The sequence below is a fragment of the Amaranthus tricolor genome, chromosome 15, assembly GCF_026212465.1.
Source record: "Amaranthus tricolor cultivar Red isolate AtriRed21 chromosome 15, ASM2621246v1, whole genome shotgun sequence".
NCBI classification, from domain to species: domain Eukaryota; kingdom Viridiplantae; phylum Streptophyta; class Magnoliopsida; order Caryophyllales; family Amaranthaceae; genus Amaranthus; species Amaranthus tricolor.
In genome coordinates this window covers 19,543,617-19,560,816 of record NC_080061.1, presented here as the reverse complement: position 1 = coordinate 19,560,816, position 17,200 = coordinate 19,543,617, and positions in this window count along the sequence as shown.

Below are 17,200 nucleotides of genomic sequence, written 5' to 3'. Positions count from 1 at the left end.
TGCTTAAGGCAAACCACCATCTCAAGTGGCGGTTTGGTCTAAAAAAAATTTAAAAAAAAATTTCCACGTGAACGGTAATATGGGAAATACTTTCCCACATAATGCAAAGTGGGAATTAATTTTTTTTTTAAGCAATATTATGGGAAAAGATTCGATTTCATCCACTCATTATTTTCTTAACATTATCGTTTTTCATCTCACTCTAACATCCACTCCTTTGAAGAACGTTTGTGTAGTATCTTGACTGGTCCCTAGGAAGGGAAGGTCATAGTTTCCTTGCTGAGGAGATCAACAACAATGCCGACTATGTAAGTTTATCATTAGTAAAATTGGGTATTGTTTTGAACTGTTTCTTTATGTCTTTGTGTCTTACAATGTATCATGAATGCAGTGGACTCCAAAATGGCCAAGGTGCATACAAACACTTCTAAGACTGCCCCGTGTTAGTGAGATCTAAAAGATAACACGTGTGAAGATTCATAAGGTGAACAACGACATGCATCAAATAAGGTAAGTACTATTGCCCACTCATAGCTTTCAAAAGGTTGGGGATCGTTCGATACCACCTCTCCAAAGATTCTATTTTTATTTATGTAATATTAAGTATTATTTGTATTTACGGATATTTCATGATATACCACTGAGTTTCTTCGAAATTCACCAACAGTTAGGTTTACTTATCCTAGCTCTGATACCAACAGGGAGTACAGGATCGATAGAGAAAATGATAGAGAAAATAATTTAATAATTTTGTGGATATAAATCTTATTCAACAGGGAGTACAGGATCGATAGAGAAAATGATAGAGAAAATAATTTAATAATTTTGTGGATATAAATCTTATTATATAATTGATAATAATAAGATAAGTAAAGAAAGTTAGATTTATTTGAGATAAGACTTAAACAAAAGAAAATTACAGGATGCTCTCATCTTAGAGCTAGACACTTTATTTATACACAAAGGAAGAGATAAGGTGCAATCTGCTCTTCCAATAAGAAACTAAAGAGAAAAAGTAAATAGTACAAACATAATTATTAAAGTTACACTATAATACTGTAGAAGATGCTTTGAATTACTATTGAAGATGCTTTACTGTTGAAGATGCTTTGAATCACTGTTGGAGATGCTTTACTGTTGAAGATGCTTTGAATTACTGTTGGAGATGCTTTTGATTTCGTCATTGCTTACGTTTGTGCTTCCGGATAAATTAATTTGAGTTGTTGAACATTTGAATGATACTTTTGATTTCGTCATTGCTTACGTTTGTGCTTCCGGATGAATTAATTTGAGTTGTTGAACATTTGAATTGAACTTTTGTGAACTCAATATTAAAAGTCGTATGGATCTTGAGCAAATGGGCCACCAAATGTTGGATCATAAGACTCATTTGAAAACTCCGATAAAATCTCATCAGAGGATTCTTCTGATAATATTTTCTTTGCATATTGTGGATCTTCAAGAATCTTTTTGAGAATAGCTTTCTGGACTTTTGATAATGATTCTGAATTTGGACTTTCTACTTTGGGGTTTTTATTGTGTTGAGGAGAGTTTGAATTTGATGTTGCTTTTGAGGGTGAAGGTTTGTTGGTGGTTGATGGAGATTGGTATTCCATTTTTATACCGGTTTGAAAAAAGGAGATAACATTTTTTGTTGAACAAATTTCTAAGGTAAATTTGTCCCACCATTTAATTTTGAATTCTCTTATTAATGAATATGGATATGGACGTGGAAGGTGTTGTTTGAGACAGTAACTCCAACATAGAATCCATGGAATTTTAAATTCTGCATGAAACATGACTGGAGTTTCATAAGCTTGATAATTTGAATTGGCAACAAAAGTTGTGAAACCCTCATTGCATTCTTTTGGATAAATTTGAGGAGTTGGTCCAAATAAATACCACCAATGATAAAACCACATAGGATATTTCTTTGGACAATATTTATCAAATATAAAAAACCATGAATGATCAAATGGTCTGAATAAAAATGCTCTATACCAGGCCATTTTGTAATCATAGTATGAGTAATTTTGAGGGAAAAATCTTTTTGAAAAAATTCGTTCTGCATAAGGGTCTCCCCATTCTACAGACGAAATAATTTTCTTAAAAATACATTTTGAATAAATTATTTTTTCTGAAGAATCCTTGATATGTTGGATTTCAACAGAGTTTGAATCTACTAAAATAAATTCATAAAACCTTTGAGTTTTAAAACGATTTTCTGGTATCCATTCGCAACCTTTTGGAAAAGTTTTTTGATTGATGGAATTATAAAATTAGTGAGATATACATTTTCTATTTCGGTTTTTGTAATGTATGCAGATTTGGTAAAGCTTTGTGTTGGTATTTTTGTAGTTGGTTCTTTTTGTTTTGAATTTGGAATAATATTTTGTGAAGTAGGCTCTTGAACAATTTGTGAATATGGAAGTGGGGGAAAATCATTTAGTTGAGTAAATTTGTTTGAAATGGATAGGGTAGTTTGAAGATTTTTGGAGGATGAAAATTTATTTTGTTCTGTTTTGTTTGGTTTTGGATCTGGTTCCATTTCGTAATCATCTGAACTCTGGAACCCTTTGAGTTTTTCTTGCTGATTCTTCTTCCTTGGCATTATGATGTCCCTGTAGAAATTCTCTGGTTAAGAAATCAGGGAGAGAGTTACTTTCGCCTCTTATATGCTCTATTTGAAAATCAAATACTGATAAAATTGCTTGCCATCTTGCAAAAATTTGTTTAGAAACAATGTTTTTGACATCCTTTTCTAGAACCTCTTTTGCAGATTTGCAGTCGATCCTTATCAAAAAATTTTTGTTGTAAAGATCATCTTGAAATTTTGAAACGCATAGTACTATAGATAAAATTTCCTTTTTAATGGTAGAATAATTTTTTTGAGGTCCGAGCCAGAGACCTGAATGAAATCTAACTAATTGTTCTTTTGTATCTATTCTTTGTTTTAATATGCCACCATATCCTATTTCTGATGCATCTGTTTCTACTATCATGAATGCAGATGGATCTGGAATGCCTAGACATGGAAGTGATTTGATTTTTTGTTTTAATTCAATAATAGTCTTAGTATGAATTTCTGACCAGGGAGGCGGATTTTTTTGAAGTCTTTGAAAGAGGGGCATGCAAATTTGTCTGAGCTTTGGGAAAAAATCTGATATATAATTTAGACATCCCAAAAATCTTTGTAACTGGGTTTTGTCTTTAATTTCGTTAGGGAATTTTTCTGCAAATTCTAAAGACCTTGTAATTGGCTTGATTGTTCCTTTATAAATGTCATGTCCCAAAAATCTAATTTTTGTTTGAAATAATTTCATTTTAGTGGCAGAAACTACTAAACCATTTTTTTCAACAGTGTTTAGAAATATGTGTAAATGTTTGAAATGTTGATCAATATCATGAGAAAAAATTAAAACATCATCTATATAAACAATTATGAATGAAGAAAATTGATTGAAAATATCATTCATTATATGTTTAAATTCAGAAGGAGCATTTTTAAGTCCAAAAGGCATTACATTCCACTCATAATGTCCAAATGGTACCGTGAATGCAGTTTTATACCTATCTTCTTTAGCAATTTGTATTTGCCAGAAACCAGATTTCATATCAAATTTTGAAAATATTTTGGCTTTATATAAGCGATTAATTAAATCTCTTTTATTTGGGATTGGATATCTTATCCATTGAAGAACTTTATTTAAAGGTTTGTAATTAATAACTAATCTAGGAACTCCTCTTTCTTTTTCTGCTGCATTCATAACATAAAATGCTGCACAGCTCCAAGGAGATTTGGATGGAGTTATTAATTTTTTATCTAAAAGAGTTTGAATTTCTTTCTTGCAGAATTCAAGATGCTCAGAATTCATTTGGATGGGTCTAGCTTTTGTAGGAATATTTTTTTCAGAGAAATCCTTTTCATATGGCAATGTGACAATATGCCTTTTTCTATCCCAAAAGGCATTTGTAATATCAGCACAAACTTTTGATTTAAAAATATTTTCTAAATTAAAATTTTTTGTTTCAATTTTGATTGTTGTAATTGTTCTTCAATCCTTTGAAAAGAAATTTCTTCTTTTAAAGAGGAAATTTGAAATTCTTTTTGTTTTATTAAATTTATACTTTGTATTACTGAAGAATTTTGTAATAAATTAATATCTTTTTGTAACATGGGACTTAAAAAAGGAAATGATAATTGTTTCCCTAAAATTTTTGTATGAACACCTTTGTCATCAACCCAAAAAGGATAAATTTGTGTTAAAAAGGGAGTGCCTAATATTATTTCTTCCTTAATATCATTAATAATAATGAAAGTATTAGTAAAACTATAATTTTCATTTATGATCTTTCCTTTTGAAATTTTATATTTAATATCCATGGGTGAACTATTTGCACTATATAACCGAGTTTTTGTTTTTTCATAAAATTTGGTTGGGACTAATCCTTCCCTTAAGCAATTTTGATCCGCTCCACTATCAATTAAAGCAATATAGGTTTTTTGAAAATCTCCAATTTGAAAAGTAACTGGTGCATACCATTTTTGAAAATTAATTTTATTAATAACAGTGATAAAATCATCATCATCCCCATTAACTTTCTCTTTTCCCAAAGAAAGATTTTCTTTATAGATGGGGTTTTCTAAAATAGATAATTTTGTTTCAAGTTCGAAATCTTTGATTTCTAAATGCTTTAAACTATTTTTGATAGAAATGATGTCTTCTTTGATTTTATTTATTTCAAGTTGAAGATCTTTGACCGAAAGAGTTTGATTCTTAATAGGAATTAATTTAGAAGTCATTTCTTTGGAAGAGTATTTTTCTAATAATTTTGAAATATTGAAAGGTTCAATTTGAGGAATTGGAATACTTTCTTTGTTTTTAGAGGTAGAGGTTTCACCCAAAACCATAGTTTTGAGTTTCAAAAGGGTTTCTCTTTTGATCTCTTTATCTTGGATTTTGTCAACGAGATCAAAAAGAAATTCCACATTTTTCTCTTTATCTGTTAAAACATTAATGCATTTGATAGGAGAGGAAGAAATCGAAGATTCAGAATCAGAAGTTTGATCATTAATTTGTAAAATTTCGTCATCTTCCTTTTCTGAAGAAGAAGAAGAAGTAGACTCAGGAGTTTGTAATAATATTTTGGATATTTTATCTCCTAGCTCAGAGTCGTTAATAAATAATTCTTGAATCTTTTTCTTTGTGGTACAAGCATTTGCTTTATGCCCAGGTTTTCCACACGAATAACAAAAGATTTTGAAAGCTTTGTTTGATTTTCGGAAATTTCCGAAATTTTTCTTTCCTCGTTTCTTTCGATAATAAGAAGGATAAGAATTTTTATTTTTATCTTTTGAAAATTTAGAAAATTGTTTTTTAATTTTCTTTTTTGTAGAGGGAGCTCTAATAGCTTCCATACCAAATGCTTCACAGAAACATCCAATTTCTTTCCTAGATTGTTTCTTTTCAGAGGTATATTTGGCTTGGAGTTTGAGTTCTTCACATAAAGAAAGACCTTCCTTTTTAATGAAAGCGAATAGTCCTCCATAAGTAGTATTATTAAGAGCTTGTTCTTTATCTGTATCATGTTCAGCTATTTTTCTAAAAATTCTTTGAGCAAATAATTTTGGTAGTCCTGATATAAATTTTTCTTTCCAAAAACTTTGATTGCAATCTTGTCTTTGTAAAACATAACTAAAGAAGGTATCTTTATACCATCTATACTCACTTAAAGTTGGGCAACGTAAATTTTGTAAAATCGTTTCTCCAGAAGAAAGAGTTTGAGTAGGGTTACCGACAAAATGAAAGGCAATAACTATGATTAAGAAATCACAGCAGTCAGATTTTTGAAATACATTTCCTTGATCATCCATGATGTCAGTAACGTGATTCAAAATTTCTAATCTGTCTTGTAAAGTGAGAAGATTATCCCACCAGTTTTTTAATTGCCCAGTAAAACCTGATATAATAAAACCAAAAATTATTTGTTCATCCAAAGGTTTTGCCTTGTAAGCTACAATAGCCATTCCCATATTTTGAAGAGTATTAAGAATTTCATAATCAGATTTTCCATCTATGTTCCATTCATGGATCATATCTGGGGAAAAGGATTTGGAGGTAAATGTAGACCTTTCTTCATATTGAAGATCAACAGGAGTAGGCCTAGGATAATAGTTTTTTGTAGGGATATTCTTCCAAGATGATCGTATTTTATTAATTTGATGAGGATCATTATCAGATTCTTGAAATTGCTTTGCAACTTTTGAAATGATTAAAGACTCAGAATTTTCTTCATCAGAAGATATCTCTGAACTTTGATATTTACTCAAAACCTTAATATGACTTGGACTATCTGCTAATTTTTGTAAAGATTTTTGAATTTTATCTAACACTGCAGAATTAGAGTTAGAAGAAGTAAAACCATTTTTTGGAAACATTTGAGTCATAGGTATAGTTAATCCTGGTGGTTTGAAATGCGGTGCAGAAACCTTATCAGATCCTAATGATGCAATCGTATTAGGGGCTATGGATCTAGAGGTTTCTTTTTGTAAATTATCAACCTTATTTGAAAGTTGATCTACTTGTGTAACAACGGTATGAAGGATTTGATTTGTAAAATTATTTTGATGATAAATTTTAATGATGTCTTCTACATTTGGAGTTTTATCTGTTTGATCTACTCTTCCTTCTTTAAAAGGACTAGCCTTTATTTCACGGTCATAATAGGGAAAAGTAATATTTTGTAATGGTGGATGAACTGAACTAATTGTTTGTCCATCTTTCAAAACCCAATTTTTTTGAAGTTTGGTTTGTACAAATATGTGATTTTGAGAATATGGATTAGCAATACCTTGTTTTTCACAAAACAATAAAAACCATGTAAAAAACGGGATATTAATTTGAATAGTATTCATATCTTTATACCATACATCTCTTATTGAGTCTTTAAAGGAGCGAGAAAAAGATCTAAACCAATCTCGATGTTCAGCATTGTGAGAGGAATTAAATTAATCTCTTAGATAGTTTTTATCTATTTCAAAATCTTTAGTAATTGTATTGATAGAGTCAAAATTTTGCATATCAGACATTGTGGGAGATGCAGGTCTAGATGAAGAGATTTGAGAAGTTTGAGAAGCATTTGCTTCATATTCAGGAATAGGAGATTTATATCTGACTTTGATTGGTTCAGAAATGACTGAAGTTGTTTTTTGAGGAAAAGAAAAAGATCTTCGTGGATAGTTGGAAGAAGAAGTACAAGGAGAACTAGATAATTCTCTCATAGACCCAAACCTTATAAGAACTTTATTTTCGTCTTCCTCAATGCATTCTATTTCTTGTCTTATGTTTCTAGGAGGCATTGGATTTGAGAATTGAAATGTCTCAGGAATAGAAATTTGATCCCATCTCAAGGTTTTTGCTGTAGAAACTATTGATTTAGTATTCTCAGCATGAACCTCTATAAAAATAGTTTCTTCTTTTGAAGAAGCCTCATGTATGAATTTTGGATTAACTGTGGAATTCATTAATCTAAAATAAACACGGAAAACAATTGCAAAATTTCTAGCAAACTCTTTAAATTTATTATTTAAAATTTGAATATCTAAAATTAATGAAGATAAGATTAATGGGTCTTGAAGATCTACTGTAAAGTTTGGAAAACAATTGAAATATATTGGGCCATTACAGATATTAGTTTGAATCATAGCCAAAACAGAATCTTTATAATTATTAAGTCGATCGTCTCTGAGAGCTAGGAAAATTGGACAATCAACTCCTTTATGAACTAATGGTTTTATTCCTATTTGAACAAGGCCAAAATGAATGAATCTAAATCTGTGTTTGAGATAAGTTTTAATGCTGGATTCTGAAAGTAAATGCATAGTTTCAGGTTCTTTTTGAATGCTTCTAGTCTCTTCATGAGTTTTGATGCTAAATGCAGTCTTAAAATCAGTAATGCCTATATGATAAATTTTAGTAAGATTTTCTTTTGGAATTTCCCAATTTGAAAAGTTCTTTTCTATATGAACTTCACTACTTTGAATTATATTATTAAGTGATCCTAAACTAATAGCTTTCCTTAACCAGTTTGCCATTAATAAATTAAATGTTGCATAAATTAAATATGACTGAATTGAATGGGAACAGTGGGACCACCTAACCGGGAACACCAAGACTTAAAATGGCTTACCAACAACTTAATTAGGCTGACCAAGCACTTTACCAACACTCAATACAAATGCAATTTAATAAATGCACAATTAATCAATTTAATGGCAAACTGGTTAAGGAAAGCTATTAGTTTAGGATCACCTAATAATATAATTCAAAGTAGTGAAGTTCATATAGAAAAGAACTTTTCAAATTGGGAAATTCCAAAAGAAAATCTTACTAAAATTTATCATATAGGCATTACTGATTTTAAGACTGCATTTAGCATCAAAACTCATGAAGAGACTAGAAGCAATCAAAAAGAATCTGAAACTATGCATTTACTTTCAGAATCCAGCATTAAAACTTATCTCAAACACAGATTTAGATTCATTCATTTTGGCAATAGGATAGCAGGAAAAGGTAGAAAATCCTACATGGTTGACCTCACAGCAACATCATGCTCATGTCAGAAACCAACCATCTTCAAGTTACCGTGCTCACATGTTCTTGCAGTATGTCGAGCTCGTAACATATCGTACGATGCTTTTGTGGACCCTTCATTTTGCACTACAAAATACGTATGAACATATAAGAAGACTTTCATGCCTGTTGCAGACATGTTCACCTGCGAACCTTGAAACGGTTCTACAATTGTTCCAGATCCCTCAACAAAGCGTGGAAAGGGTCGTCCGCGATCAACTCGTATACGGAACGAAATGGATGCACCGTTGACGCGTCCTCGTAACATGTGTAGCTTTTGTGGATTTAGTGGTCATAATAAGAAAACATGCCCTCGAAGGTCAACAAAGTATGTTTTTTTTAATATTTTGTAATATCATGTTGATTCACCTAATGTTTATATGATTTTTATAACACTTATGTATGTAATAGCGATCATGGCGATGCCTGTCCCAGTTGATCCATCAGTGCTTACGCTTCAGACAACACATGGGAGCATAGCTGCGTGGGAGGGCTCCACTGCCCAATTGGTTACTCATCCACCGGTGCGCAAAACAAAAGGGGCCGGGGGTTGTAGTGTAACAAACTTTGTATATTCTTATATGATTTGAACTTCTTGTATGACTTTCCATGATTGTAATATATCTTCGCATTATTTTCATAATTAATTTTTTCAAATCAAGCTGGTTCGTAATTGATTATTATAGAATAGATGGTATTGAACTAGTTTAATGCAGGTTGTGTTCACTATTTAAGGGAAATGAAACAAAAAAAATATATATATAAAACCAACACCAAACCGCCACATGAGATGGCGGTTTGCCTTGAGCAAAAGAGCAAACCGCCACTTCATGTGGCGGTTTACTGCTTAAGGCAAACCACCATCTCAAGTGGCGGTTTGGTCTAAAAAAAAATTAAAAAAAAAATTTCCACGTGAACGGTAATGTGGGAAATACTTTCCCACATAATGCAAAGTGGGAATTAATTTTTTTTTTAAGCAATATTATGGGAAAAGATTCGATTTCATCCACTCATTATTTTCTTAACATTATCGTTTTTCATCTCACTCTAACATCCACTCCTTTGAAGAACGTTTGTGTAGTATCTTGACTGGTCCCTAGGAAGGGAAGGTCATAGTTTCCTTGCTGAGGAGATCAACAACAATGCCGACTATGTAAGTTTATCATTAGTAAAATTGGGTATTGTTTTGAACTGTTTCTTTATGTCTTTGTGTCTTACAATGTATCATGAATGCAGTGGACTCCAAAATGGCCAAGGTGCATACAAACACTTCTAAGACTGCCCCGTGTTAGTGAGATCTAAAAGATAACACGTGTGAAGATTCATAAGGTGAACAATGACATGCATCAAATAAGGTAAGTACTATTGCCTACTCATAGCTTTCAAAAGGTTGGGGATCGTTCGATACCACCTCTCCAAAGATTCTATTTTTATTATGTAATATTAAGTATTATTTGTATTTACGGATATTTCATGATATACCACTGAGTTTCTTCGAAATTCACCATATACCACACAAAATTTTCTAATTCACCATATACCATTGAGTTTACGTCCGTTAGCACAGAATACCATTAATGACAACTGCCGTTAGTGTGCCGTTTGTGGTAAATTAATAATTCACCATATACCATTTACTTTTTTTTATTTTCATCAAATACCATTTTTCTAAAAAATATACCACATGGAATTATGATAAACAAAAGAAGTGTCATACAAACCAAGCAGTTAACATGTTGTTCAAATACAACTTGACAATAAACAATGTTCACCCAAAAAATTACATTAAACAATGCTAAGTAGCAGCCTTTCTCTTCCCCCTAGTGTTGCCTTGCTGTGAAGAGGAAGCTGCATGTGCTGTCTTCTTTGATGATGCCTTATTTGCCTTGCATGTCACTGCATTGTGGCCTAGTTCTTTGCAGTGACATGCAACTTATCACACTTAACCCTAACCCTAACTCAATTTTGCAAAAAAAATACAAAATCAGAACTCGAAATGCAAATGGATAAGGATAGGTACCTTGCGTATGCTTAATCCACCGAATTAGCGAACTTTGTGCGAAATTCAGTCACGACCGCCTGTGTTTGGGTTCTAAATCACTTCACAAACTTGCAATTCACTTTACCCAAATTGATTTTAAGGATTTCAAGGATTTTTGATTGATTTTAAGGGTTTTAGATCAATGTAGAAGAAGAAATACGCTGTGTTTGGAGAAGAAGAAAGATGGAGGATCAGTTTTTTGAACAAATACGCTGTGTTTGGGGAAGTCAAGCCTAACAATGGCGCCATTTGAATGCGTAAGGGCATACTGGTAATTTACCACAAACGGTACACTGACGGCAGTTGTCATTAATGGTATTCTGTGCTAACGGACGTAAACTCAATGGTATATGGTGAATTAGAAAATTTCGTGTGGTATATGGTGAATTTCGAAGAAACTCAGTGGTATATCATGAAATATCCGTTGTATTTATGTATTAGTATTACTATTTCGATCAAACATCATTTAGTGTTTGTAATAGATATGCATTTTCAAATCCTTTTTCAATGTAGTTATAATTTAGTTTATAATTAGTTATCATTTATAATTAAATAATAGTATACGTTAACAACAAAGATAAATAATAATTAATTTTAACAACAAATCTTAAAAAAAAAAAAACAATAACAATTAGTATTTTTTATTAATAATAACATTAAATAATAATATAAATTCAATATAAACAAATATTACCAATAATTAAACATAATTTTTCCCTATTTCAATTTAAAAATTAAAAAAATTAATATTAATAATATCTATGTTAAAATAATTTGAAAAAATCACATTAGATTATGTTCTAACTTATAAATTGAAAATAAAATACAAATTAAAAATAATTATCAAATAATACTCTCTCCAATTCACTAGTAATGTTAGGCAATGTAGACATTTGCCTAGGGCCCAGAGTTAACGAAAGTAGACATTTAAAAATTTGCAATTTATGAGTAGTTCTTTTATCATTTATAAATTATATGATACGTTTTTGTTATTTTTCCAAATACCCGTTTAGTTTATAATTGACCCTCTATAGGATGGACTCATTTCTTTCAGTTTGCCTAGGGTCCATGTAATGCTAAAAATAGCACTGCATTTTTTGGACACTATTCATCTCTTACTCTTAATTTGTATTTTATTATTAATCTATAAGTTAAAACATAGTCAAGTGGGATTTTGTTTGATTCGTCTCAATGCAAGGATTATTCATATCAACTTTTCATAACTTTTAATTATGCATATAAAGGGATATTAATGATCGAATAAGTGCATTAGATAGAATGCATAAAGAAAATGAAACATTACTAGTGAATTGGAGGGAGTACAGAAAAACAAACGTCACATTCGATAATAATAAGAGAGTATTGTGTTGTAGTAGCGTGAGATTATATAAATATCGAGTAAGATTTTAGTTTGTTCCACCAAATTTGTAATATTTCTATTTTGATCATGACTTATATTTTTTTTCATTCTTATCTTTGTATTTAATTTACGCTCATTCACACTTTTCTTTTATTGTGTTAAATATTAATTTATTTTATTTTTTTTTTTTTGTTTTCTATTAAATATTTATGAGGCAATTTGATGATATCAAATAATTTATTCTTCTTAGTTGTCTCGTTTACTTTTCTATTATTATTCATTAATCATTTTTAATTTGTATTGTATTCTTAATTTTTGTGTAAAAGTATAATAAAGTGAGATCTTGTTTCATTCGTTTTAATATGATTATTAATATCACATAATTTTTAGTGATAAACAGTTAAAGGTATTAAAAATAAAAATACTATTTCGTAAATATTGAAAAAGGTAAATGACACAACTAAACAGAATATCCTCAATAGCAAAGAAAAACCCGATCCTTAAATTTCGCCACCCTTTTCATTTTATCGCCACCCCCTCCTAATGAAATTACGAATTTGCCCCTGATTTTTAAAAAATTACAATTTTACCACTCATTTCAAATTTCTTATTTATAATAATAATAATAATAATAATAATAGTAATAATAATATTAATATTAATAATAATAATAATAATAATAATAATAATAATAATAATAATAATAATAATTATTATTATTATTATTATTATTATTATTATTATTATTATTATTATTATTATTATATCAATAACAATAATAATAATAATTAACTTTTTTATATTCTTCAAAAAGAATATAAATAAAATTAATAATAATAATAATATTATTATTATTATTATTTTCCAAAAAGAAAAAAAAAATTGAGTCGCCCAAAATTGGGCGACTGAACCGGGGTCCAGTCGCCCAGAATTGGGCGCCTGAACCATGGTTCAGCCGCCCAGAACCGGGCGACTGGACCCCGGTTCAGGCGCCCAATTTTGGGCGACTCAATTTTTTTTTTTTTTTTTTTGCTTTTTGGAAAATAATAATAATAATACTAATACTAATAATAATAACTTATAAATTAATGTGGCCTATTAGCTCAGTTGGTTAGAGCGTTGTACTAATAATATAAAATGAAAAGGGTGGCGAAATTTAATAACTCCCAACAAAAACGTGTGAGAGAGAGAATAGGGAAAAAAAAAGCTGACAATCACTGGCCGGATTAGCGGGTGGGTATGGTCGGCAGGATTTGTAGCTGCTAAAGACGGAGTAGTAAAAATTATTACTAAAGAAACCAAAAGCTTTTTTTATCGACAAACTACAGTTGTGATTTGTAAAAGGAAGCAATTAAAGAAACAAAATTAAAAAGTAGTGGGGGCCATCCCATTACTATGTACTACTTCTATCATCCATGTGATACTAATGCCATTGCTCTTCTGATCTACAGCTAAAATTCACCCGTGTGCTTCCAAATTTTCTCCAATATCTTCTCATTTCATCTTAGGTGTTTCAATTTTTTTTTTTAAATATTACTCCTTTTATTTCATGTTTTTTTAAATAAAATCTACAAATTTTAATATATTAAATTTTGAATAAGATTTTTCATCCATTTAAATGAAAAACATATTTATAGAAGATTTTGATAAATTCATCTCAATATATGCTTTTTAAATATCAATTTTTTATAACTTTTAAAAATTCGTAATTAATATTATTTGTCTTTTACATTTGTATGAAATCTGTGGTAAAAATAAATGGGAAAAACAAGTAAAGTCAGATACTGTATAAGGGTGCTCCTTTGTTAAATTGGGATCGGAACCTGTAACTAAATCCCGGAAAATGTTGTCATCGATAATACGGATGACAGTTGATTGAATTGGTCAGCACTTAACGTTGAACATAACTCTCAATCATGCTCAAAATACGAAAATTATACAATACGTTTACAAAATAATAATCTATACGTACTTATAATTAATTGACACTATTACATACTTTTACTATATTCTTTCACTGTTACATATTTCAAAGCCCGCCTCGCAACACAAAATTCAAAGCGTTGTTGAATGCGTAGGTAATTTTATAAATTTTACCAATTTCATTTAATTAAGTGTTATATATATATATATATATATATATATATATATATATATATATATATATATATATATATATATATATATATATATATATATATATATATATATATATATATATATATATATATATCGTATTACATTAATATTATTACATGCATTGATATATAAATAGTTATACTTTTCCCATGTGTTTCAGCACAATGAAGAAAGTGCATGCAGAAATGGCATCTATATCCAGAGCCACATTTCTGAAATGGACAGCAGTAAAGGTATACAACACTATTCGAAATACGTTTTATTTAAGTGTTTTTGACACTTTCGCGCATAAAGTAGCTCAAACTTGGTTTGTTTTGCACGAAACTTAGCACACAACACTATTTGGTATATATTATTGTGTTGAAGTGGTTAGAATTGAAAATCGTTGTCATATGCTAGAAATTACGTGCTAAGTTGCGATTTTAAGGGTTTTTAAGCTTTTTTGGCACTTTCGCGCATAAAGTAGCTCAAACTTGGTTTGTTTTCACGAAACTTGGCACACAACACTATTTGGTATATATTATTGTGTTGAAGTGATGTGCTCGTTTTTAGAGCACATTTATCTCCTCCTATGTCGAGTCTCGCGTTTCAGATTAGTTTTTACACACTATACCCATGATTTTACCTTGTTCTTGTCTTCCTCAAGGTTCTCGCAAAGTCCGAGAGGCATCCAAAGCTTCAAATCTATGTTTTTGCCGAAGGAAGATCCCATTCGGGCGAATGACTGAGATTCAGGCGAATGGAGACAAGGATTCGGGCGAATGGATCCAAGCCTCATTGTTTGTGCTCGAAAGTTACTGTTTTCCTCGAATCAACTCCATTCGGGCGAATGGTTGATGATTCGGGTGAATGGACTCTACCATTCAGTCGAATGGGTACTAAAATCTGCGCAACTTGTTTTCTTCGCAAACCAACTTCGAGGACTTTTAGGGCATTTTACCCCTTTTGTTTCTTAGCTTATAAATATCCCTCATTTCTGTAAGAGAGAGGGATGCCTAGTTTGAGTGCCTTTGTGCCTCATTTTAGGACATCAACCCCTTTAATGCTTTCTCTAGTTTTTGCCCTAATATGGATTTGTAGTTCTTCATTTATGCTTTCATCTACTTTCATGTCACTTCAGTTATGTAAGTTTATTTCTTTAATGCTTTAATGTATTTATTGCTTTTCTTTATTGCTTCTTTCTATTGCTTTTCTTTAATGCTTTCATTTAATGCTTTCTTAGTTTAGATTTAAGGCTTTCATGTTCTTCAATTCCTTTAATGCTTTCTTTGTTCATTGCTTTTGTCTCTCGTATGTTAGAGCAGTTTCCTTAGGGGTTTTAGGTTAGACAAACCCTAGGTTCGGTCTTGTCTTCAATGTTTAGGATTAGGGTTGAGGTTGATGATGGTTGTTGATAGATATTCGATTCGGATCTTGTCATGCCGCTCCTAGAGAGACATAGGGCGATTATAGGTTGTTCGCATGGCTTATAGGGTTACCAACTTTCTCTCGATACCTAGAGTGTCTTGATTGATTGTCGTTCGAACTCTGTTGACCTAGCTTATCTTTGTTTCCAATAGACCATCCTAGGGTGGACATAGTCTACTCCCCGCTTGTCTTTCATTGTTGAGTTTTGCTTTTTATTCTTGTTATTAGTTAAGTTCACCCACCAACCAACCTTCCATATAACCAAACCCACACCAAGTCTTTAGTCTAGCATCCCTTGTCCTTGTGGTTCGACCCCCGACTTCCTATTACACTCGTTGTAGTAGTATCAGGGTGATTATAAATATTGTTTGTATAACTTAGTTCTTAGTATTAACGACGTGCTAGAAACCCGGTTATCATGAAGTGGTTAGAATTGAAAATCATAGTCATATGCTTGAAATTACATGCTAAGTTGCGATTTTAAGGGTTTTTAAAGCTTTTTTGGCACTAACATCTATTTTCTCTTAGTGCTTTCGACAAGATTATAATACTGTTGATTGCGGCTACAACACTCTCAAATACATGGACGATATCTTACAATCCGTGAACGAGGTTGGAGTCGAAAACATTGATGCCATAAGTATTTGTTACATTCTTAAATTATAATATTATATATTTACTATTAGTAAAATCTAATGTTTATGTATCATTTAATTTTATATTATATTATAGGTTTTGTACGATACTCCAAGGGAAACACGCCCTTTGAGAGATGGAAATATGCGCGAATTGAAAGACAAGATTGTCGTGTATCTGATCTTGCTAATTTTTGTTCTTGGTAAATAATGTAATTAGTTAGATTTAGGAATTTAATTTGTATATGTACATATTATTATATATATGATCGAGAGTTTACAAAGAGATTATTGATGATTATTGGTGATAATTGGTGATTATCATTGGATTATTACATTGTACATTAATCATTGTTTAAAAACATTGTACATTAATCATTGGATTATTTATTACATTGTACATTAATATTAAACAAAAAAAGCAAAAAAAAAAAAATAATATGCTATATGCTGTGGGTCTCGTAAAACCGCAACATATAGTGTAAGACTATATGCTGCGGTTTTAGGAAGCCTGCAACATATAGTCTTACACTATATGCTGTGGTTTTAGTAGGCCCGCAGCATATAGGCTTTTTTTTGTGCTGCGGTTTTAAACCCCTGCAGCATTTCAATAGGCCATTTGCTGCTATCACTAATGCTTGGGGCCTAATCCGCAGCATATTATGGTAAAAAAACCCACAACAAATGAGAATTTTTCCACTAGTGCATGGGACAACAATGATAAAGCTAAGCAGTAAGCAGTATATTTGAAATAGTATTTTTGTTAATTATGTGGAGTATTTAACTAAGTAATTATTCGAGAAGGATCATCCCTCTTACTAATATTACGAAAGGGTCCAATAAAAGGCTACAAATTCTATTTAATAATAATCAATTTTAATAAATGAGTTTTATAATATAGCTCAAAGTCAGAATTATTTAGTTTATTTAGTTTTTAAAATGGTAATTTACTTAGTTTAATTAAATTTTGGGATGACTAAAAATA